This window comes from Vipera ursinii (assembly GCF_947247035.1).
Source record: "Vipera ursinii genome assembly, chromosome: 3".
In the NCBI taxonomy this organism is placed as follows: domain Eukaryota; kingdom Metazoa; phylum Chordata; class Lepidosauria; order Squamata; family Viperidae; genus Vipera; species Vipera ursinii.
The window spans coordinates 3493842-3518841 of NC_139516.1; the positions used below are offsets into that span (position 1 = coordinate 3493842).

The following is a 25000-nucleotide window of genomic DNA, read 5'->3' on the forward strand; positions in this document are numbered from 1 at the left end:
CAGAATGAGAACAGAACAGAATAGAACAGAACAGAACAGAACCAGAACCAGGACAGGATAGAATCAAAACAGAACAGAACCAGGACAGGACAGAACCAGAACGAGAACAGAAGAGAATACAACCAGGACAGAAGAGAAGAGAACAGAATGAGAACAGAACAGAATAGAACAGAACAGAACAGAACCAGAACCAGGATAGAATCAAAACAGAACAGAACCAGGACAGAACCAGAACCAGAACCAGAACCAGAACAGAATAGAATACAACCAGGACAGAAGAGAAGAGAACAGAATGAGAACAGAACAGAACAGAAGCAGAACCAGGACATGATAGAACAGTGGTGGCGAACCTATGGCACGCGTGCTAGAGGGGGCACTCGGAGCCCTCTCTGTGGGCATGCGCACCTCTCTCTTTGGCTATGTTTTTGCAGGGAAGAGCCATTTCTCCAGCCCCTTCCTAGACAAAACAAGCCTCGGGAGCGAGCGCGCTGTTTTCACCTTTGAATTATATCAAATCTGACAGCAGAAACAGACTGACAGATGACCCGAGTGCTGCATGTGTTGCTCTCAAACTTACAAAGTATGAGCCAAGGTTAGACAAAATATTAGCATGCATACAACAGCAAACATCACATTAATTGTTCAAAAGCATGCCAAATGCAAACTTTTACCTTTCAGTAAAAAGTTATTTTGTATCGTTGAAAGCTTTGTTATTGTGTTTTTCTTTTAAGACAAAAGATGTTAATGTACGAGTTGTTTTTTCTAAACTAAAACCTCAGTATTCGGCTTAAATTGCCATGTTGGCCCTTTGCGATAAATAAGTGGGTTTTGGGTTGCAGTTTGGGCACTCGGTCTCTAAAAGGTTCACCGTCACTGGGATAGAACCAAAACAGAACAGAACCAGAACCAGAACCAGAACCAGGACAGGACAGGACAAGACAGAACCAGAACCAGAACCAGAACCAGAACCAGAACCAGAACCAGAACCAGAACCAGAACTGAATAGAACCAGGACACGACAGAACCAGAACCAGGACCAGAACAGAATAGAATAGAACCAGGACAGAACAGAAGAGAACAGAACCAGAACAGAACCAGAACCAAGACAGAACCAGAACCAGAACCAGAACAGAACTGAATAGAACCAGAATAGAATACAATAGAACCTGGATCAGAACCAGAACCAGAACCAGGACAGGATAGAACCAAACAGAACAGAAAGAACCAAAATCAGAACCAGGGCAGGACCAGAACCAGAACCAAAACAGAATAGAACCAGGACAGAACGGAACAGAACCAGAATCAGAATAGGACAGGACAGGATAGAACCAAACAGAATAGAATCAGGACCAGGACCAGAACCAGGACCAGGACCAGAACCAGAACCAGAACTGAATAGAACCAGGACATGACAGAACCAGAACCAGAACAGAACACTTTGCCAAGATTCTGGGCAGGTGGTTTTCCCCAAATAAATGCTTTGCTTTTTTTATTCTGATGGGTTGAACTGGCTGCTAGTTAGTGCCAATCGGTGTTCTTGGCAGAAGATAGAACTGAGGCTTGCCAAAATTTGAGAGAGGCTTGCCCTCTTGGAGAACTCAGAGAGCAGCCAGGACCCTCACAGTCCTCCTCCTCCTCCTCCTCCTCCTCCTCCTCCTCCTCCTCCTCCTCCTCCTCGCTACAAATCCCACCACCTTCTAGCACTGAGGATGTTACCTAGTTGGGTCATGAAAAGTCGGCAAGAAAGCCACCCAGCTCAGAGAGCCCCAAGGTTGAACCCTGAGCTACAAATATCCTCTTCCAGATATTTATTAATCAGCCAAACAAACAAACCAGAATAGTACAAGGTGGTGGTGGTACGGGATAAAAATGACTAGATAGAAACTGAGATTTATTTATTTTTTCCACCCTCCGTATAGCAAACCGCATCCAGAAAGCTAGAAACGAAAGCCCAAATATAAACAGAGGGCATTTTGAGAAGCAGCTTCTCCTTGATCTCTCTGCAAGTTCCTTTGCTATTCTCCTTCCTCCTTCCTCCTCCTCCTCCTCCTCCCTCCTCCTCCTCCTCCTCCTCCTCCTCCTCCTCCTCCTGCTCCTCCTCGGTTCTTCTTCCAAAGCCCAGAAGGGACAAGGGTGTGAAAGCTTTGGCGAGGGGTGAACAGCAGGTTAATTTCCAACTGCAGCTTCCCTTCGCAGAACAATAGGACAATGCGCTGCCTACGTAAACCAGAGCAATGGAGGGGAAGTGGTAATATTTGCATTCAGGCCTCATTAACTTGGACCCGGAGAAAGGCAGAGACAATTAGCGGAGGGCTTGGCCAAGGTCCGGCTGGAGCTGTCCAGGCACGTCCCAAGGGTCCACTCCGGCTGGGCTGGAAGGTCACCTGGCCGGCCTCTCTTCCAAACAGCTTCTACCTTTGGGCCGAAGGAGACGAAAACAAGGGGAAGCTCATCTGTGCAGACAAACACCCCCCCCAAAACAGCCCTTAAGTTCTTTGCAGGATCACCCTCCCTTCCGGGATGAAGAGGCCCTTTCGCGCTGTGCTGCCTGCCTGCGGAGAAAGCCGGGAAGAGTTTAGGAAAGGGGCTGCAGAGCGCAGAGCCAGGATGGACCCTTGAATTAATTGAGTCTGTTCGTCATTGAATTAATTCCATTTCTGGGATTTGTGCTTTCTTTCTCTTTCTTTCTTTCTTTCTTTCTTTCTTTCTTTCTTTCTTTCTTTCTTTCTTTCTTTCTTTCTTTCTTTCTTTCTTCTTGCCTTACCTTCCTCCCTCCCTCTCTTTCTTTCTTTCTTTCTTTCTTTCTTTCTTTCTTTCTTTCTTTCTTTCTTTCTTTCTCTTTCTTTCTTTCTTTCTTTCTTTCTTTCTTTCTTCTTTTCTCTCTCTCTCTCTCTTTTTCCTTCCTTACCTCCCTCCATCTTTCTTTCTCTCTCTCTCTTTCTTTCTTTCTTCTTTTCCTTCCTTCCTTCCTTCCTTCCTTCCTTCCTTCCTTCCTTCCTTCCTTCCTTCCTTTCTTCCTTCCTTCCTTCCTTCCACCCATCCATCCATCAAGACCAACCTTTATTCCTCATCAAGATCTTCCTTCCTTCCTTCCTTCCTTCCTTCCTTCCTTCCTTCCTTCCTTCCTTCCTTCCTTCCTTCCTTTTTCCTTTCCTTCTTTCCTTCTTTCTTTCCTCCCTCCCTCCCTGCCTCCCTGCCTCCCTTCCCATTGAACCCAACAGGGTCCCAACAGCTATTTATCCAAGGAAACATCAGTGGCGTCTACATGTATGAGCCAAGCACAATCAGCCATCAGGATGAAAATAACAACTGGTAGAAGAATTCCGAGTGGTCTTAAGGTGTCTACTTAGCAGGGAAGTCTGATCACAAGACGGGCCCTTTCACTGATGCTCTGGTATATTCTGCTGGGAATTTAAAACAGAGGCAAGGAAGGGCCAGTAGGAACTCACCACCCAAGGGATAGAAGGCATAGATCAAATTTGCTGGGGTGTGTGTGTGGATTTTCTAAAACCTCAGAAGACAGGCTCAAGACCCCGAAGGATCTTGGCAGCCTTAAACACTCTACCTACCTATCTAAAATGAAATTCAGTGTAGAGAACAGTATGGTTCTACATTTAGGCAAAAAAAACCAAATGCACAGGCAGAGCATACAGTAGGTAGTAAACTTGCTCAGTAGTAGTACCTGTGAGAGGAATCTCGGAGTCCCAGTGGACAATCACTTAAATACAAAGAACGGCTGCGGGACTTGGGTTTGGCTAGTAGCCTAAAGAAAAGAAGAAAAAGGGACGACATGATAGCCGTGTTCCAGTATTTGAGGGGCTGCCACAAGGCGGGGGGGGGGGCAGGCTGTTCACCAAAGCACCAGAAGGCAGGACGAGAAACAACGGTTGGACACCGATCAAAGAGAGAAGCAACCCAGAATTAAGGAGAAACTTCCTAACAGGCAGGACAATTAACCAGTGGAACAGCTTGCCTCCAGAAATCGTGGAATCTTTTAAAAAAGATTTTTTAAAAAAGAGACACTAGACATTTACCTGTCTGTGATGGTATAGGTCTGTGGTGGCGAACCTATGGCACGCGCAGTGCTTTTTTTGTAAAAGAAAAAGGTGCCGGAACTCACACATGTCATACAACCCGCCTTGCCCTGCCCTACAAGGTTTGATCCAAAAAAGGTGCCGAAACTCCGTTCTGAGCGTTCTATGAGGAAAAAAAAGCCCTGGGCACGCGTGTCACAGGTGGCACGCAGAGCCCTCTGTCTGGGCACGCACACCATCACCCCAGTCCTAGGCCTTCAGCTGGGTTTTATAAAAAAATTTCACTTTAGGCCTCTGCCGACGTGTGCAAAAAAAAAAAAGGTTCAATCAATCAATCAATTTCAAATTCTCACGGGGAAAAAAAAAGATCTCACAAAGTTGAAATTGATTGATTGAACTTTTTAGTCCCACCCAGTCTGCTGTTACCACTGCAGCCACGCCCACCCAATGGGCCACGCCCACCCGCCACCTGACGATACATAAGTGGGTTTTGGGTTGCAGTTTGGGCAATTGGTCTCTAAAGGGATCGCCATCACTGGTACAGGTTCTTCTGCTTGAGCAGGGGGTTGGACTAGAAGACCTCCACAGTCCCTTCCAGCTCTATACTACTACTACTACTACTACTACTACTACTACTACTACTATTATTATTATTATTATTATTATTATTATTATTGTTGTTGTTGTTGTTGTTGTTGTTATTATTATTATTATTTATTATTATTATTATTATTATTATTATTATTATTATTATTATTATTATTATTATTATTATTATTAAATAGGAGCCAGCCGTGTGCTGCAGCTGCCAAAAAAGCCAACACAGTGCTAGGCTGCATTAGCAGAGGGACAGAATCAAGATCACATGAAGTGTTACCACTGTTTTACCCTGCACAATTCTGGTCCCCAGGATATTTAAAAAAAAATGTTGAGACCCCGAGAAGTGTGCAGAGAAGAGCAACAAAGGTGACCAGGAGTCTGGAGGTTAAACAAATGATCAGTGATTGAGGGAACTGGGTATGTCTAGCCCAGTGACGGCGAACCTTTTAGAGACCAAGTGCCCAAACTGCAACCCCAAACCCACTTATTTATCGCAAAGGGCCAACATGGCAATTTAAGCCGAATACTGATGTTTTCGGCTTAAAAACAACTCGTACATTAACACCTTTTGTCTTACAAGAAAAACACAGTAACAAAGCTTTCAATGAGACAAACAACTTTTTACTGAAAGGTAAAAGTTTGCATTTGGCATGCTTTTGAACAATTAATGTGATGTTTGCTGTTGTATGCCTGCTGGTATTTTGTCTAAGCTTGGCTCATACTTGGTAAGTTTGAGAGCAACACATGCAGCATTCGGCTCATCTGTTAGTCTGTTTCTGGTGTCAGATTTGATATGATTCAAAGCTGAAAACAGCGTGCTCGCTCCCAAGGCTTGTTTTGGCTAGGAAGGGGCTTGAGAAATGGCTCTTTCCTGCAAAAACGTAGCCAAAGAGTGAGGTCCGCATGCCCACAGAGAGGGCTCCAAGTGCCCCCCTCTGGCATGCGTGCCATGGGTTTGCCAGCACTGATCTAGCCTAATGAAGAGAAGGACTAGACAGGAGATGATAGCCATCTTCCAATATTTGAGGGGCTCCACAGAGAAGAGGGAACTGACTTTGTCTCCAAAGGACCTGAGGGGAGGACAAGAGGTAATGGGTAGAAGCTTGTCAAATACAGATTCAACCTAGAAATAAGGAGAAATTTCCCGAGAGCAAGATAGTTTCAGGCAAACAAGGAAATACGGTTCCAGGCTGCTCACCAAAGGTACAATCCAGGATCCAAGATGGGGACTGTGATTCAGGCTGGCTGAGAAACCTCTGAGCTACCATCCCAGGGAGTAACAGAATAACAGAATATCGGAGCTGGAAGGGACCTTGGAGGTCTTCTAGTCCAACCCCCTGCTCAAGCAGGAGACCCTATACCATTCCAGACAAATGGTGGTCCAGTCTCTTTTTGAAAGCCTCCAGGGGTGGAGCACCCACAACTTCTGGAGGCAGGTTGTTCCACTGGTTAATTGTTCTAATTGTCAGGAAGTTTCTCCTTAGTTCCAGGTTGCTTCTCTCCTTGATGAGTTTCCATCTGTTGCTTCTTGTCCTGCCTTCGGGGGCTTTGGAGAAGAGGTTGATTCCCTCTTCTTTGGGGCAGCCCCTGAGATACTGGAAGGCTGCTATCATGTCCCCCCTCGTCCTTCTCTTTATTAAACTAGACGTACCCAATTCCAGCAACCGTTCCTTATATGTTTTAGCCTCCAGTCCCCTGATCATCTTTGTTGCTCTTCTCTGCACTCTTTCTAGAGTCTCAACATCTTTTTTACATTGTGGAGACCAAAACTGGATGCAGTATTCCAAGTGTGGCTTTATCAAGGCATTGTAAGGTGGTATTAATACTTCATGTGATCTTGATTCTGTCCAGGTCAGGATGGTCCCAAAGACGAACTTCTTGGATGAGAAGTGAAACGTCTTCAAGGAAAAAGAAAGAGCCAGTTGCCTCTTGAAAAATCCCCTTTGCAACTCCAGTGTTGGCACACCCACAACTTCTGGAGGCAAGCAGTTCCACTGGTTAATTGTTCTCACTTTCAGGAAATTTCTCCTTAGTTGTTGGTTGCTTCTCTCCTTGATTAGTTTCCATCTGATGGCATCAGTCTGGAAGGGGATTTGCTATTAAGAATTCCCTCGAAGAATTCTCCCAGGCTCCCAGGACCCTCCTGTTTCTCCGTGCCAAACCTCTTTGCTGGAGGTGTCCAAACAATGGCTTGATAAGGCGGTCTATTTTTAGAGCAAGGATATAGCCAGGATTTTGACAATGGGGGGAAGGGGGCTGGGCTTCCCTCTGGGGGCCACTCGGTAGCTGAAAGGCCCGCAAAGTTTCCTCAATGACTTGGAACCATACAATGCAAGGAAGATGGAGCCGAGAAAATCACGGACCATGCTCGCCCGAGATTATCTGCTCCTTTACCCAGAGCGTTGACCCCTGACCGGGCCAAGGAAACAGGCGCTGCCGTCAGAGGTTGGGCGAGGCCGACGGTGAGCCTGGAAAACAAGGTGAAAGCAACTCAGCTTTTCCATCAGACTTCTCCAAGGTGGCTGGTTGGGGCCAAGAGACTTGCAGTTTGATTTCCTTTTTATTGTCTAAGGCAGGGGTAGGCAACTTTGGCTCTTTTATGACTCGTGGTCTTCAACTCCCAGAATTCCTGAGCAAGCATGGGGCAACTGTGGCCCTTTCATGACTCGTGGGCTTCAACTCCCAGAATTCGTGAGGGGAACTGTGGCCCCTTCATGACTCGTGGACTTCAACTCCCAGAATTCGTCAGCCAGCATGGGGGAACTATGGCCCCCTCATGAGTCGTGGACTTCAACTCCCAGAATTCCTGAGGGGAACTGTGGCCCCTTCATGACTCGTGGACTTCAACTCCCAGAATTCCTGAGCCAGCATGGGGGAACTATGGCCCCCTCATGACTCGTGGACTTCAACTCCCAGAATTCCTGAGCCAGCATGGGGGAACTGTGGCCCCTTCATGACTCGTGGACTTCAACTCCCAGAATTCCTGAGCCAGCATGGGGGAACTATGGCCCCTTCATGGCTTGTGGACTTCAACTCCCAGAATTCCTGAGCCAGCATGGCTCAGCTTGGAAACTCCCTTTCCCCTCAGCACGGCTGGCTCAGGAATTCTGGGAGTTGAAGTCCGCGAGTCACAAAAGAGCCAAGGTTGCCTACCCTTGGTCTAAGGTTACCTTCAATTCTGCCAGGTAGAACATCAGAGCCACAAGTGCTACCTTTGGAATAACAGAATCACAGAGATGGAAGGGACCTGCGAGGTCCTCTAGCCCAACCCCCCCCCCCGCTAAAGCAGGAGACTCTGTTACAGGTAGTCCTCAATTCACGATAGCTCATTTAGTGACCGTTGTAAGTTAGAGTGGGACTGAAAAAAGTGACTTAGGACCAGTTTTTCCACACTTAACGACCGTTGCAGGGTCCCCATGCTCGTGGGATCAAAATTGAGATTCTTGGCAACTGATTCATATTTATGACGGTCACAGCGTCCCGGGGTCACGTGGTCCCCCTTTCGAGACCTTCTGATGAGCAAAATTAGTGGGGAAGCGAGGTTTGCTCAATCACCCTGGGGCTAATTTAACAACTGCACCGATTTACTTAACAGTAAAGAAAGAAAGTGGGTAAGAAAGTGGGTCAAAATTCATTGGACAAACGTTTCACTTAAAAGCAGAAACTTTGGGCTCAGTTGTGGTCGTAGGTCGAGGACTACCTGTACCTGAGGGGTCCTTGGTGCTCTCTGAGTTTGGTTGTCAGCCTGTTCTCCAAAAGCACCAGAAGACAAGAAGCAACGGATGGAAACTCATCAAGGAAAGAAGCAACTTGGAACTAAGGAGAAATTTCCTGACTGTTAGAACAATTAACCAGTGGAACAACCTGCCTCCAGAAGTTGTGAGTGCTTCATCACTTGTAAGAAGAGACTGGATGGCCATTTGTCCGGAATGGTATTGGGCTTCCTGCCTGAGCAGGGGGCTGGACTAGATGACCTCTAAGGTCCCTTCCAACTCTCTTATTCTGTAAGTGGAGAACTTGTTCTTAACTAGCTTTCAACCTTAGCCAACATGGCTCAGTGCTGCCATCTAGCGGAGATGGAGTTAAAGCTATCCATGCTAAATGTACAGTAAGTCCGGAATTATCGTACTGAGTTGTGACTGTCGCTAAGCTGGTTAACCGTCTAACCCTATCCTATTTTAAGACCTTTTTTTGCAGTGGTCGTTGAGATAGTATGGTGGTTGTTAAGTGAGCCCAGCGGTGGTAAAGCGAAGGCTGCAGCTGTCAAGTGAAAACCACAGTTGTTAAGCAAACTCATTGCTTGCTATAGGGCAGGGGTCTTCAAACTTGGCCCTTTTATGACTTGTGGACTTCAACTTCCAGAATTCCTCAGCCAGTGTGCCTGCCTGAGGAATTCTGGGAGTTTATTTATTTATTTATTTGATTTATATACCGCCCTTCTCCCGAAGGACTCAGGGCGGTGTACAGGGCAATAAAAATAAGAATACAGGATACAAGATTTAAAGTTAAATGATTGTGCCCAATGTAGTAAGTGTAGTAAGTGTGGAGTTGAAGTCCACTAGTCATAAGAGGGTGTTTTGGGGGGTGTGTGGAAATTGGATGTTTCTGGCCCAAGTATCATAAGTTGTCTTTATGTGACTGGAGGACGCTGCCAACGGCCGTAAGTGCAGGTCAGTTGCCAAGAAGTGAACTTGCTTTCCCGTCACAACTTCGAAACTCGGTGGTATTATGTAGCTTTTAAAACTAACGGTTGCTAAGTGTTTTGCTTGCCTTCGTCTTAAGTGCGTTGTTCCTCAGTCTTCGCAATCTTGTGTTTCTTGTTTGTTTTTCTTTTCTTTTTAATTTATGTATTCTTTTATTGTTTGTGATTATTATTTTTTAATGATATGTTTATTTTATTTATTTATGCATTTATTTATATATTTATTAAAATAATAAAACATAGGATATTCACAACCAATCCTGGCACTGTATATTAATCTCTCTCTCTCTCTCTCTCTCTCTCTCTCTCTCTCTCTATATATATATATATATATATATATATATGGATCCTTGGTTTTTCGGGTTTTTCCCCGCGTAGAATTAAAGGTGTAGGCGCAACGTTTCGACGGGATTCCGTCGAAACGTTGCGCCTACACCTTTAATTCTACGCGGGGAAAAACCCGAAAAACCAAGGATCCACATACAGGCACCCGCGAAAACCTCAGAAAACAAATATATATATATATATATATATATACATATACATGTTTTCGTAGATTCGTAGATATACATATCATATACATATACATATAAATATACATATACATATAATAATAATAAGAATAAGAATAAGAATAATAATAATAATAATAATAATAATAATAATAATAATAATAATAAGAAGAAGTTGGAAGGGACCTTGGAGGTCATCTAGTCCAACCCCCTGCTCAGGCAGGAAACACTATACCATTTCAGGCAAATGGCTGTCCAGTCTCTTCTTAAAAACTTCCAGTGTTGGAGCATCCACAGCTTCTGGAGGCAGGTGGTTCCACTGGTTAGTTGTTCTAACTGTCAGGAAGTTTCTCCTTAGTTCCAGGTTGCTTCTCTCCTTGACTGGTTTCCATCCGTTGATTCTTGTCCTGCTTTCAGGTGCTTTGGAGAATAGCTTGACTCCCTCTTCTTTGTGGTAGCCCCTGAGATATTGGAACACTGCTATCATGTCACCCCTCACCCTTTTCTTCGTTAAACTACACATACCCAATTCCAGCAACCGTTCCTTGTATGTTTTAGCCTCCCGTCCCTTAATCATCTTTGTTGCTCTTCTCTGTACTCTTTCTAGAGCTTCAAGATCTTTTTTACATCGTACTGACCAAAATTGGATGCAGTATTCCAAGTGTGGCCTTACCAAGGCATTATAAAGTGGTATTAACACTCCATGTGATCTTGATTCTATCCCTCTGTTAATGCAGCCTAGCACTGTGTTGGCTTTTTTGGCAGCTGCAGCACACGGTTGGCTCATATTGAAGTGATTGTCTACTAGGACTCCGAGATCCCTCTCACAGTTACTACTATTGAGCAAGGTACCACACACACACACACACACACACACACACACACACACACACACACACACATATATATATAGGACAGCCACATGCTTCTCCCAGAAGAAGGAAGCTAAAGCCTGATGATGACGGATGGGATTCCGTCGAAACGTTGCGCCTACACCTCTAGTTCTACGCGGGGAAAAACCCGTAAAACCAAGGATCCATATATATATATATATATATATATATATATATATATATATATATATATATATATATATATAATCTTCATTATTGTTGGCTGAGAATGCAATGTGGCTAAGGTAAGGAGCATGGGTAGAGTTAAAATGCCCCCTAGTGGTGATTGATTTGCTGACTGGATCTGCAAATGTTACTCCACATGGCAAGATTTGTGACTTTAAGGTAGGCTTACTCAGCCCCAGGAGGCAGGCAATGCAAACCACCAAGATCAACAGATGGAAACTAATTAACCAGTGGAACAACCTGCCTCCAGAAGTTGTGGGTGCTCCATCACTGGAGGTTTTTAAGAAGAGACTGGACAGCCATTTGTCTGAAATGGTATAGGGTTGCTTGCCTGAGCAGGGGGTTGGAATAGATGACCTCCGAGGTCCCTTCCAACTTATTATTATTATTGTTGTTGTTGTTCTTGTTTAGAAAAGTTCAGAGGTTTGTCCAGGCAGAGTGTGTGTGTTTTTTCTCTCTCTGATTGTGTGTGTGTGTGCTGTCCTTCATTTCCACCCACACCACTTTTTAAAAACTTGTTGTTTATTCAGGTAGTCCTCAATTTACGACCATAACGGAGCCCAAAATTTCTGCCGTTCAGTGGGTTTTGCCCCATTTTTATGACCTTCCTTGCCACAGTTGTTAAGTGAAATGCTGCAGTTGTTAAGTTAGTAACACGGTTGTTAAATGAATCTAGCTTCCCCATTTGACTTTGCTTGACAGGACGGAAAAGGGGATCACGTGATCCCGGGACACTGCGACCATCATAAAGACAAGTCAATTGCCAAGCGTCTGAATTTTGATCACTGTGACCCTGGCAATGCTGTTAATGGTCGTAAGTGTGAAAAACAGTCATAAATCACTTTTTCCAGTGCTGTTATAACAGTCACTAAACAAATGGTTGTAAATCAAGGACTACCTTTGTATAAATTTGTTAATGAGTAATTAAAACAAATAATAAATTTCCCATAAGTGTTGGGAATAAGGAGGCATATGTCTTTTAATACAGCAACAACAAAATTGCCGAATCCGAGTTCCCAACATTTAACTTACTAAATAATAATGATGATGATGATGATAATAAAAAAACTGAAAAAAATTACAAAATACCGCGACCTGGCCATCGAAACTGCGCAGTTATGGATGAAACGTGTAACAGTGCTACCCATTGTCATCGGGGCACTGGGAACTATGTCCAAAAATTTTCCAAAATACATCAAGAAACTGCAGCTTCCTGCAATAACTCCAGCAAAGCTACAAAAAACTGTGCTACTCGGAACACCTTACATCTTAAGGAGATACCTGGTTGATACGCGTACCACCAGTTGAAAAGCCCTGATCTAGCCCAACCCCCTGCTCAGGCAGGAAACCCTATACCATTTCAGGCAAATGGCTGTCCAGTCTCTTCTTAAAAACCTCCAGTGTTGGAGCATTCACCACTTCTGGAGGCAAGGAGTTCCACTGATTAATTGTTCTGTCAGGAAATTCCTCCTTAGTTCCAGGTTGCTTCTCTCCTTGATGAGTTTCCATCCGTTGCTTCTTGTCCTGCCTTTGGGCGCTTTGGAGAAGAGCTTGACTCCCTCTTCTTTGGGGCAGCCCCTGAGATATCGGAAGGCTGCTATCATGTCACCCCTCACCCTTCTCTTCATTAAACTACACATCCCCAATTCCAGCAACCGTTCCCTATATGTTTTAGCCTCCAATCCCCCAATCATCTTTGTTGCTCTTCTCTGTACCCTTTCTAGAGTCTCAACATCTTTTTTACATCATGGTGACCAAAACCGGCTGCAGTATTCCAGGTGTGGCCTTACCAAGGCCTTGTAAAGTGGTATTAACACTTCACGTGATCTTGATTCTATCCCTCTGTTAATGCAGCCTAGCACTGTGTTGGCTTTTTTGGCAGCTGCAGCACACGGCTGGCTCAACTTCTGGAAGAATATCCAGAAATGGCTAAGTGAGATGTTGGGATACCATATACAACTGCGTCCTGAGGTATTTTTATTGGGGATAAGACCCCGAAATATAAACAGAACTGCGTGGTACCTATAACCACTGCTGCAAGATTGGCGTGGGCCCAATATTGGAAGATGGGTGTTAGCCCACCCGACCAAATAGTAATTCAGGAAATAATGAACTGTGCGGAATCAGATCGGCTCACTGTGATGTTAAGGGGACGAGGGGACACAGATTATTATTTGTCTTGGAGTCAATGGTACAATTGGATGTCAAAAAGAGCTAGTAATTGAACTTTTATTACTTGTTATATGCAATATTTTTTTCCTTCCTTGGTGTTTGCTTTCTTATATGTAACGGGATAACCTTATTTCCTCCTCGCAATGTGATGTAAACCGCTATTGACTTAATGCAGGGGTCTTCAAACTTGGCCCTTTTATGACTTGTGGACTTCAACTCCCAGAATTCCTCAGCCAGCATATGCTGGCTGAGGAATTCTGGGAGTTAAAGTCCACAAGTCATAAAAGGGCCGAGTTTGAAGACCCCTGACTTAATGTTTGCTTGATACACAAATAAACATTTAATTTTTATTTATTTTTTTTAAAGGAAGTCTTTTGGTAAAAAAGTTTGAAGACCCCTGACTTAATGTTTGCTTGATACACAAATAAACATTTAATTTTTATTTATTTTTTTTTAAAGGAAGTCTTTTGGTAAAAAAAAAAAGCCCCTTTGGGTCAACCACCAGAAAAAATTTTGGTTTGAGGGAAAAACAAGCCGAGCAGGCCCTCCGTTCACAACCCCGAGGCCTCTCTTTCGAGCTGGGAGCGCAGCTCCCATCATCCCCGGCCAGGCTTTTCCCGATGCGGCGAGATGCGTGGATAGGCCTGAGAAAGAGAGAAGGGGGAATAAAGCGGCCTCGGGGAATAAAGCGGCCTCGACGTTTTCCCCTCAACAAACTCCACCTCCCAGAATCCAGTGCGGAAAGGCGAGAGGCACAGAGCCCGCGAGGGCGAGGGCTAGAGCGACCAGGCGGGGAAAGGCGGAGGAGAAAAGCGGAGGAAAGCGAGGAGCTTCCGCTTCCGGCTAGCCTCGCGTTGGGCCCTGCGGTGGCGGCCCAGCCTTGTGGCGCCGCCATATTGTCTGTGTGAGGCCGGCGAGGCGGGCGGACGGTCGGGCCGCCGGCGGCTGCTCAGGTAACGGCGAGGCGGGGAGGGTCCGAGGGGGGACAGCCGGGCGGGGGAGCCCCTCCTGCAACCCCAAAGAGCCCCCTTGGGGCGGAGGGGCGACGTTGAAGGGGGGTGGTGGGCGCTTCTCCCACCCCTCCTCCGGGAAAGGAGGAGGGGGAGAGAGACCTGGAGGGAAAAGGGGAAGGGTCCGTAAATGGGGGCCCTGCTCCTGCCGCCGCCCCTCCCCCCCATTGAGGCGAGGCTCCTTTGGGGAGGGGGCTTTCCTCGCTCCCCTCCCCCATTTCGGCGCTCCTTTCCCCAACCTGGCGCCCTCTAGCTGCGCTGCATTCACCCCTCCCCCCTCCAAAGTGTGTGTGTGGGGGGGGGGGCGGTGGGACCCTGACAGGGGGGAGGGAGGGAGGATTTCTCCCCTCCCCCCAAAGAAGGGGGAGAGGGACAGAAGCCTGTCTGGTTGCGGGGGCATTGTGGGGAGGGAGGGACCCAGCACCCCTCCAAGCCTCCCCCATGTGTCTAAACTAATGGGGGAGCAGCCAGGGGGATCTGCACCCCCACCCACAAAGGGAGGAGCCTCGGATTCTGCATTAAGACTCTCCAGCCAAAGGAAACCCCCCTCCCGAGCCAAGAGCCCCCCTGTTTAAAGTAATGGGGGAACAGGCAGAGGGACCCCCACCCACAAAGGGAGGACCCTCAGATTCTGCATTAAGACTCCAGCCAAAGGAACCCCCATCCCCCGCCAAGAGCCCCCCATATTTAAAGTAATGGGGCAACAGGCAGAGGGACCCCCACCCACAAAGGGAGGACCCTCAGATTCTGCATTAAGACTCTCCACCCAAAGGAACCCCCCCAGCCAAAATCCTCTCATATTTAAAGTAATGGGGGAACAGGCAGAGGGACCCCCACCCACAAAGGGAGGACCCTCAGATTCTGCATTAAGACACTCCAGCCAAAGGAACCCCCCAAGCCAAGAGCCCCCCATGTTTAAAGTAATGGGGCAACAGGCAGAGGGACCCCCACCCACAAAGGGAGGACCCTCAGATTCTGCATTAAGACACTCCAGCCAAAGGAACCCTCCCCCCCGAGCCAAGAGCCCCCCATGTTTAAAGTAATGGGGCAACAGGCAGAGGGACCCCCACCCACAAAGGGAGGACCCTCAGATTCTGCATTAAGACTCTCCACCCAAAGGAACCCCCCTCCCCCACCAAGATCCCCCCATATTTAAAGTAATGGGGCAACAGGCAGAGGGACCCCCACCCACAAAGGGAGGACCCTCAGATTCTACATTAACTCCACAACCACCAAGGACCACCCCACCCCCCCAAACCAAGAACCCTTCCCTCCCAATATATCTTAAAATTTTAATTTTAACTGGGGTTTTATTTGTTCAGGGATGGATATAATGTTTTTTTAACTGTTTTTAACTTTTGTATTTTTTGTTTTAATCTCCCTGTAAACCGCCCTGAGTCCTTCGGGAAAGGGTGGTATATAAATAAAATAAAATAAAATAAAATAAAATAAAATAAAATAAAATAAAATAAAATAAAAAAATAAATAAATAAATAAATAAATAAATAAATAAATAAATAAATAAATAAATAAATAAATAAATAAATAAATAAATAAATAAATAAATAAATAAATAAATAAATAAACAAACAAACAAACAAACAAACAAACATTGGTGGGAACATTAGATTCTCCCATGCTATGTAGCATATGGGGCAGGATCTGATGCTAATGCTACCACCTATATTTGGATATATGTGGGGGGAGTCTTCTTTGGGGGGGGTTCCTTAGTGGTGGAAAGTCTTAGTCCAGAATCTGAGGGTCCTCCCTATGTGGGTGGTGGGGGTCCCTCTGCCTGCAAACCCCCCCCCCCCACATTCATTCATTCCTGTAGGGCTGATCTGGAGTCTTCGCCCTCCTGCAGCATCCGTTGGAATCCTGGCATCTGGATGGAGACGGGGTGGGGGAAAGAGAAGCTGCAACTCTTGTTGGCAGTGTGATAGTCGTTGTGCGAATGGGGAGGGTGAAGGAAGGCTGCCTGGGAGGTCTGCAATGCGTCCTCCAAGCAATCTTTTCCAGGGTGTGGGGTGTGTGTGTGTTATAATTGGGTTTCATCGGAGGGCCTCTTAGCCCTACTTTGGATCTTGGTTTATGAGGGGGCTGGCAGGGCGTCCTCGCACGTGGTGTCGTCCGCTGGGGTTCGGGATCTCTCTGCCCTTTGTGCCGCGGTGTTTTGAGGCATCTTTTTCCTCCTGTGGTTTCCTGGAAATGGAGCTGAGCGACTTCGTAAAAAGAGCGGTGGGGCTGCCAGGGTCTGGCACCTAGGCATAATTATGTGTAGTTTTACTCATGGATGTTGGTCTCTTGAGTCTTCGCTGAAGACTCAGTACAATAGTTCATTTAGGGAACCTTCAAAGTTAACAACAGCACTGGGAAAAGTGAACTTAGGACCGTTTTTCACACTTAACAACCGCCAGGGGTCATGTGCTTAAAAACCAGCTCGGCAACTGCGGTGTGCCGGTGTCACGTGATCCCCTTTTGGTGACCTCCTGATCAGCAAAATCAGTGGGGAAGTCAGATTCGCTTAACAACCGAGTAAAGGAACTTAACGGCCGTGATTCATTGAAGAATGAAAGGTGGTAAAATGGGGCAAAATTTACTTAAAACCGTTTCGCTTAACAACAAAAATTGGGGGGGCTCGGTTGTGGTCGTAGGCCGAGGACCTCCTGTACTGTTTCCTGAAGTTGGTTGCTGCTTTTAAGTTTTGCTTTGCTTTTCCAGGTTGCCGGGTGAAAAGAGAATATTTGCAGCTGAGGTTTGAACTGAGCTTGGTGTGGTTTTCTTGCCGACATTTCATTACCAAGCTAGGCAACGTCATCAGGATTGGAAGGGAGTGAGTGGGGTTTGCAGAGAGGAGGAGGAGGAGGAGGAGGAGGAGGAGGAAGACGATGGCAACTGTGGGATCATTGGGGTTTTCTTGCAGACGTTTCATTACCCAAGTAGGTAATGTTATCAATGCTAAAGGGAGTGGGGAGGAAGAGGATGATTATAGGATGCTTGTGTGCTCTCTTGAGTTTAGTTGTTTTCTTGCAGATGTTTCGTGACCAAACTAGGTAATGTCATCAGTGGTAATCTAGCACTTATGATGTTACCCATTTGGGTAATAAAACATCTGTAAGAAAACCAAGCACAGAGAACACCAAGGACCCCACGGTTCTCCTCCTCCTCCTCCTCCTCTTCCCTCCTCACCCCTTTAACACTGTTGAAGTTACCTAGTTTGGTAATGAAACGTTTGGAAAAAAACCAACAACAACCAAGCTCAGAGAGCAGCAAGGACCCCTGTAGGCCAGTTAAGTAAATAAGTAAAGGCAAAGTAAATCAACTAAATAAAAACATAAGATGATCCAAGGCCTGGAGACCAAAATATACAAAGAACGGCTGAGGGACTTGGGTTTGGCTAGTCTAGAGAAAAGAAGAAATAGGGGTGACGTGATAGCAGCCTTCCAGTATTTGAGGGGCTGCCACGAGGAAGAGGGGGTCACTAAGAGAAGAGAAGGGTGAGGGGTGACATGATAGCAGTGTTCCAATATCTCAGGGGCTGCCCCAAAGAAGAGGGAGTCAAGCTATTCTCCAAAGCACCTGAAAAGAGGACAAGAAGCAACGGATGGAAACTAGTCAAGGAGAGAAGCAACCTGGAACTAAGGAGAAACTTCCTGACAGTGAGGACAATTAACCAGTGGAACTCCTTGCCTCCAGAAGCGGTGAATGTTCCAACACTGGAGGTTTTTAAGAAGAGACTGGACAGCCATTTGCCTGAAATGATATAGGGTTTCCTGCCTGAGCAGGGGGTTGGACTAGATGACCTCCAAGGTCCCTTCCAACTTTATATATATTATTATTATATTATTATAATTCTCCAAAGCACCTGAAGGCAGGACGAGAAACGACGGTTGGAAACTGACCAAAGAGAGAAGCAACCTGGAATTAAGGAGAAAGTTCCTGACAGTGAGGACAGTTAACCAGTGGAACAGCTTGTCACCGGAAATCGTGGGCGCTCCATCACCGGAGGTTTTTAAGAAGAGACTGGACAGCCACTTGTCTTGCTTGAGCAGAGGGGCTGGACTAGAAGACCTCCAAGGTCCCTTTCAGCTCTATTTCTGTTTCACTCTATACTACTCTACTCTGTAATGGGTGGTGAAGAGAAATAACTGATTGTTATTCCCCTGTCTGTAGCAAGGATATTAAAAAAAAATCTTGTCATGCCACACCAACGTCTTTTCTCAAATAGCCGACAGCTGGAAGCTTCTGGGAATCATATTTAAAGCCCATCTCTTCATGCTTGTGTAGTAGTGGCTGACATAGAGTAGCACCATCACTCTTACCAGCTTCGGAATCATTTTGATGGCTGTCTACCTTGTCATGGCAGTAGAAAATTCTTGACCATCTTCTAGGTGGAATGATATTCCTTTGCGCCATCCAAATGTTTGGGCACTTGAGAAGCTTTATCTCCAACTACTGCTGGCTGAATGTATCTTTACTCCATCTCTCAGCCAGCAGTCTTCAAGAGCCAGCTAGCTGGTCACTACTAAGCAGTTCCTCTGGGTTTAAGACAATTAATAGTTTGGAAACACTTTCTTACATTTGAAACTTGTTGAAGCTTTTCAAACGGGATTGTACCTGTTATGTTATATCCAACTCTATTATTACGTAGCAGCGTTCTTCAGACTTGGCAACTTTACGTGGACTACAACTCCCAGAATTCTGGGAGTTAAAGTCCACAAGTCTTAAAGTTGCCAAGTTTGAAGACCACTGCTATATAATAATAAGAGTTGGAAGGGACCTTGGAGATCTTCTAGTCCAGCCCCCTCCTGCTTGAGACCTAAAAGGTGCCTTCCAACATTATTATTATTATCATTATTATCATTATTAATCATTGCGCAGTCAGCCAGATGTTCAAACTGGATTTGGCATTTTTGTCTACTTGTCGAGTCCTTACCAAGGACCTGGGATAGGCAGATGTGGATGTTTGATGGTATCACAGATCTCATTGCAGGATGAGCAGTTCCTAGTAAGGCCGCCTTTTGCAGTTGACTGATGGCGAGTGCTCCAGTAGTTTTCGGATTGCACCCAAGGCGCCTATTACTATTAGTACTACTACCCTTGCTTGCCTTTGCCACAATCTTTCTATTTCTATTTGTAGGTCTTTGTATTTTGAGATCTTCTCCAGTTCTTTCTCGTCTATTCTGCTGTCTCCAGGCACTGCCACGTCCACTATACAGTGGTTGCAGTTGTTTTGGGATTGCACCCAAGGCTGCTCCTCCTCCTCCTCCTCCTCCTCTTCTTCCTCTTCTTCCTCTTCTTCCTCCTCCTCCTCCTCCTCCTCCTCATTATTATTATTATTATTATTATTATTATTATTATTATTATTATTATTATTATATCATCACACAGCCAGATGTTCAGACTGGATTTGGCATTTTTGTCTACCTATCGAGTCCTTACCAAGGACCTGGGATAGGCAGATGTGGATGTTTGATGGTATTATAGATCCTGTCGCAGGATGGAAGCAGTTCCTAGTAAGGCCGCCTTTTGCAATTGACTGATGGCGAATTTGTCAATGCCGATGATGGTGTTCCAGTGGTGCTCCAGTTGTTTTGGGATTGCACCCAAGGCGCCTATTACCATTGGTACTACCCTTGCTTGCCTTTGCCACAGTCTTTCTATTATTATTATTATTATTATTATTATTATTATTATTATTATTATTATTATTATTATATACAGATAGTCCTTGACGTATGACTACAATGGAGCTGAAACTTTCTATTATTAAGCAAGACAGTTGTAAATTTTGCTCCGTTTTACGACCTTTCTTGCTGCAGTTGTTAAGTGAGTCACTGCAGCTGTTAACAGGGCTTGCTAAGTGAAACGGGCCTCCCGATTGGCTGTGCTTGCCAGAAGGTCACAAAAGGGGATCACATGACCCCAGGACGCTGCGACCATCATAAATATGAGTCAGCTGACCAGTTTAGATCACGCGACCACGGGCGGGAATGCTGCAATGGTTGTAAGAGTGAAAAACGGCCGTAAGTCACTTCTGCCAGTGCCTTTGTAACACTGAATGGTCACAAAGTGAACTGTCGTAAGTTGAGGACCTCGCCTGTAATGAAGCTGGGGTTTTCCTTCCCCTTGCAGTGAGAACATCACATCTGCCTCTTATCTTCAATTTATGTCTGTGGGTGCATTTTTTTCTGCATTTCCTGAGGTGCTACGTCCTCCTCCTCAATCATGATGGAAAAACAATCCTGGTGGCCAAGAACGTGTCTATGTATTTATTGGGTATATTAAGCCGTGCAGTAGAGAAGTAACTGGTAAATATTGGTGGTCCTCGACTTACGACCGTTCAGCCCAAAATTTCTGTTCCTCAGACATTTGTGAGTTGAATTTTGCTCTGTTTTGTGACCATTTTTTTTTTGGCCACGGTTGTTAAGGGGATCCCTGAAATTGTTCGTAAGACGGATGTTAAGCGAATCGGACTTCCCATCTGACTTGAGACCGTGACCGTGAGATTTCTGAGGTGGGAGATTATAGAGTCACAGAATCCTGAGGCTGGAAGGGACCTTGGAGGTCTTCTAGTCCAACCGCCTACCCAAGGCAGGAGTCCTCATGCCCAGGGGTCCTCAACCTTGGCAACTTTAAGATTTGTGGACTTCAACTCCCAGAATTCCCCAGCCAGGCACGCTGGCTGAGGAATTCTGAAAGTTGCAAATCCAAAAGTCATGAAAGGGCCAAGTTTGAAGACCCCTGGTTTAAACCCTCTCCTCCTTAAAATGAAAGGCATCTGTTTACAGGTCCCACATGTACCTGAATGTACAAGATAAGAGATAAAACAACCTTTCTTGTCATTTTTTTTTTACTGTGGGCACAACGGCACACATCGAAAATGAAATTTAGTTGCCCACTCTCAAAGTGAAACACATACATGACACACACCTAAACGTACTATATGCAACGTGTGTATAGACCTACACCCTTACATATAAGTAACATGTAAATATTAATTACTGCCCATACATAACGGAAGGAGGAAGCTTGAGAGTTCACAAGGTTGGTCCTGTATGGAATGAAACTATGGCTGAATCTGGATGTTCTGCTTTGGATACCACGGAGCCCCCCCCCTCCCAGAAGGTAACAAGGTAAACAGGTTGTAAAGAGGGTGTGTGGTGTCCCAGACAATCTTGCGGACCCTGCTCAAGCAGCGCTTCTGTGCCACGTCCTGGATGGGAGGGAGGGAACTGCCCATGATCTTTTCTGCTGTCCTCACCACTCTCTGCACCGCCTTCCTGTCTGAAGCAGGGATGCTTCCAAACCAGACTGTGATGCCGTAGGACAGGATGCTCTCGATCGTCCCTCTGCAGAAAGTGGTCAGGACAGGGGAAGGAAGATGAGCTTGCAACACAGAAAATGCAGGCGCTGCTGTGCCTGCTTCACCAGGGTCTCGTTTAGCGACCAAGCCAGCCTACTCGTTAGCTGCACACCAGGAATTTGATGCTGGTAACCGTCTCCGCAGGTGAATCATTAATGCACAGAGAAGTGTGGCTGTGGCCTGCCTTTTCTGAAATCGACAATGATCTCTGGTTTTTCCGGTATTTAAAACTAGGCTGTTTTCCTTACACCAGTTCACCAAACCCCTCGACCTCCTTGCGGTAAGCTTCCGCTTTGTGGTCATGAATAAGGCCCACTACTGTGGTGTCATCTGCGAACTTCAGAATGTGTGTCGGTGGCAAACCTAGCACAACAGTCATGGGTCAACAGGGTGAACAGCGGTGGACTTGGGACAAATGCCTTTTTCAGTGGCGTAAGGGATCTCCTGATTTTTACGACTGTCTGTGCTTTGACTCTTGTCTGTTTGATCGTGGACTTTATACTGTGGTAAAGTTGAATCGTGAATCAGCTAGAAAGAAACCTGTTTTACTGCGCAAGACGTGTTTGATTGGCGATTCCAAGTTTGGTTGAAGAATTCACGAATAGGTTTGTCCGTGGAATTCTTTGGGATATGTTTATTCTTGTAGTCCAGGGGGTCTTCAAACTTGGCCCTTTTATGACTTGTGGACTTTAGCTCCCAGAATTCCTCAGCCAGGCGTGCCTGGCTGAGGAATTCTGGGAGTTGAAGTCCACAAGCAGGAGTCTTCAAACTCGGCCCTTTTATGACTTGTGGACTTCAACTCGCCTGACTGAGGAATTCTGGGAGTTGAAGTCCACAAGCAGGAGTCTTCAAACTCGGCCCTTTTATGACTTGTGGACTTCAACTCGCCTGACTGAGGAATTCTGGGAGTTGAAGTCCACGAGCAGGAGTCTTCAAACTTGGCCCTTTTATGACTTGTGGACTTCAACTCGCCTGGCTGAGGAATTCTGGGAGTTGAAGTCCACAAGCAGGAGTCTTCAAACTTGGCCCTTTTATGACTTGTGGACTTCAACTCGCCTGACTGAGGAATTCTGGGAATTGAAATCCACAAGCAGGGGTCTTCAAACTTGGCCCTTTTATGACTTGTGGACTTCAACTCGCCTGACTGAGGAATTCTGGGAGTTGAAGTCCACAAGCAGGGGTCTTCAAACTTGGCCCTTTTATGACTTGTGGACTTCAACTCGCCTGACTGAGGAATTCTGGGAATTGAAATCCACAAGCAGGGGTCTTCAAACTTGGCCCTTTTATGACTTGTGGACTTCAACTCGCCTGACTGAGGAATTCTGGGAATTGAAATCCACAAGCAAGGGTCTTCAAACCTGGCCCTTTTATGACTTGTGGACTTCAACTCGCCTGACTGAGGAATTCTGGGAGTTGAAGTCCACAAGCAGGGGTCTTCAAACATGGCCCTTTTATGACTTGTGGACTTCAATTCGCCTGACTGAGGAATTCTGGGAGTTGAAGTCCACAAGCAGGGGTCTTCAAACTTGGCCCTTTTATGACTTGTGGACTTCAACTCGCCTGACTGAGGAATTCTGGGAGTTGAAGTCCACAAGCAGGGGTCTTCAAACTTGGCCCTTTTATGACTTGTGGATTTCAACTCCCAGAATCCTACAGCCAGGCCACCCCTGTTGTAGTAGGAAAAGCAAAATCACTGGCCTTTCTTATTAAGCAGGTACAGGTAGTCCTCGACTTCCGACCACACTCGAGCCCAACATTTCTGTTGCTGAGTGAGACAGTTAAATGACTTTTGCCCCATTTTATGATCTTTCTTGCGACCGTCATTAAATGAATCCCTGCAGTTAAGTTAGTAACAGGGTGATTAAGCGAAGCTGGCTTTCCCCATCGATTTTGCAAAAGGTGATCTAGTGGGGATGCCGCGATGGTTGTAAGTGTGAAAAAGCGGTCATCCGTCACTGCCGTTGTAACTTAGAATGGTCACTAATGAACCGTTGTAAATTGAGGATCACCTGCAATGGAAAAAGGGGGCCTTCCTATTTTTTACACAGTTTTGTCCTCTCAAATTCTCGGAAGGGAAAGAGAGTTTTTTTTTTCCCCTCCCTCTTCCTCCGGGATTAAATGGAATGTAGAAAATTCTTCATTGACTTTTCTTTACCCTTAATATTACCGTAATGTGATTTTTATTTTATTTCTTTCCCCCGATTTACTCCTGCCTGTATCTAGCATTGATGTAAACTAGACAATTGCGATATGCTCGGTAAAACAATTGTTTGGCAATCTCGGTTAACATATGTATGAATACAAGTCACTGCTTTTGTCTGCATCTGTCTTTCCTGTTTTTGTCTGCCTCTGGTTCTGTTCCGGAATATTTTAGAGTAGAAGCATATCTAACATTCCTCCTCATCCCTTCTGGAAGAGATGGCAATATTAGGTCTTGCCGGCATCTGACATCTGCTTTTCAAGGGGGAAAGAAAAAAGTAATGTCGAGTCACATATGAGCTGTCCGTATATTAATACAGGTGCAAATTAGAATCCGGGGTCCTATTAATATCCTGAGTGAATATTCACTAAGTAGAATAATACACTGTTTGCCTCACGCTGTTAAGAATCACAAGCGTTTTAAGGCCTTGCAAGTTTACAGGTGAGTTCAGATCAGGTATGTTTACACCGATGAAGGTTTACACCTTTGTAAAATTTTACATCATTTGTGATTTTAAAAACTAGACCCAGGGGTAGGCAAACCTTGGCTCTTTTATGACTCGTGGACTTCAACTCCCAGAATTCCTGAGCCAGCCATGCTGAGGGGAAAGGGAGAGGTTTCCAAGCTGAGCCATGCTGGCTCAGGAATTCTGGGAGTTGAAGTCCACCAGTCACGAAGGGGCCATAGTTCCCCCATGCTGGCTCAGGAATTCTGGGAGTTGAAGTCCACCAGTCACGAAGGGGCCATAGTTCCCCCATGCTGGCTCAGGAATTCTGGGAGTTGAAGTCCACCAGTCACGAAGGGGCCAAAGTTCCCCTATGCTGTTTCAGGAATCCTGGGAGTTGAAGTCCATGAGCCGTGAAGGGGCCATAGTTCCCCCATGCTGGCTGAGGAATTCTGGGAGTTGAAGTCCACCAGCCATAAAAGAGCCAAGGTTGCCTATCCCTGAACTAGACCAAGGGTCTCCCAACGTGGCAACTTTAAGACTTGTGGACTTCAACTCCCAGAATTCCCCAGCCAGGCATGCGTGACTGGCCGAGGAATTCTGGGAGTTGAAGTCCACAAGTCTTAAACAGGCCAAGTTTGAGGACCCCCGCTCATACCATCTCAGACAAATGTTTGTCTGATTTTTCCAAATGATTAATCAATCGTTCTATCACTTTTTACACCACAATTTAGGATAGGTCTTGATGCATTTCTTCCCCTGTTTATAGGTGTGGGCTTCACTAAGTGAACCGTCGTAAGTCGAGGACGGACTTTGGCCCTGGCCTCGCTATAGGTGTGCCTGAATTATTTTGTCCTCGCTGATCATAAAAGCACCCGGG

At 45.8% G+C, this 25000-nt stretch overlaps 2 protein-coding genes across 3 annotated transcripts in view; one reads left to right on the forward strand and one right to left on the reverse strand.

Moving 5' to 3' along the window:
* The window catches only part of LOC310639331 (tyrosine-protein phosphatase non-receptor type substrate 1-like), a 184737-nt gene that overhangs the window by 40310 nt on the left and 119427 nt on the right, over positions 1–25000 (reverse strand). The gene's annotated exons all lie outside the window — the stretch shown is intronic.
* Positions 13948–25000, forward strand: part of CSNK2A1 (casein kinase 2 alpha 1) — a 49122-nt gene continuing 38069 nt past the window's right edge. The window contains exon 1 of one of the 2 annotated variants that reach the window (XM_083360941.1): positions 13948–14052. The gene's annotated coding sequence lies outside the window, so the exon portion shown is untranslated. The remainder of the gene's footprint in view (positions 14053–25000) is intronic. The other variant, XM_083360940.1, reaches the window with a different exon arrangement.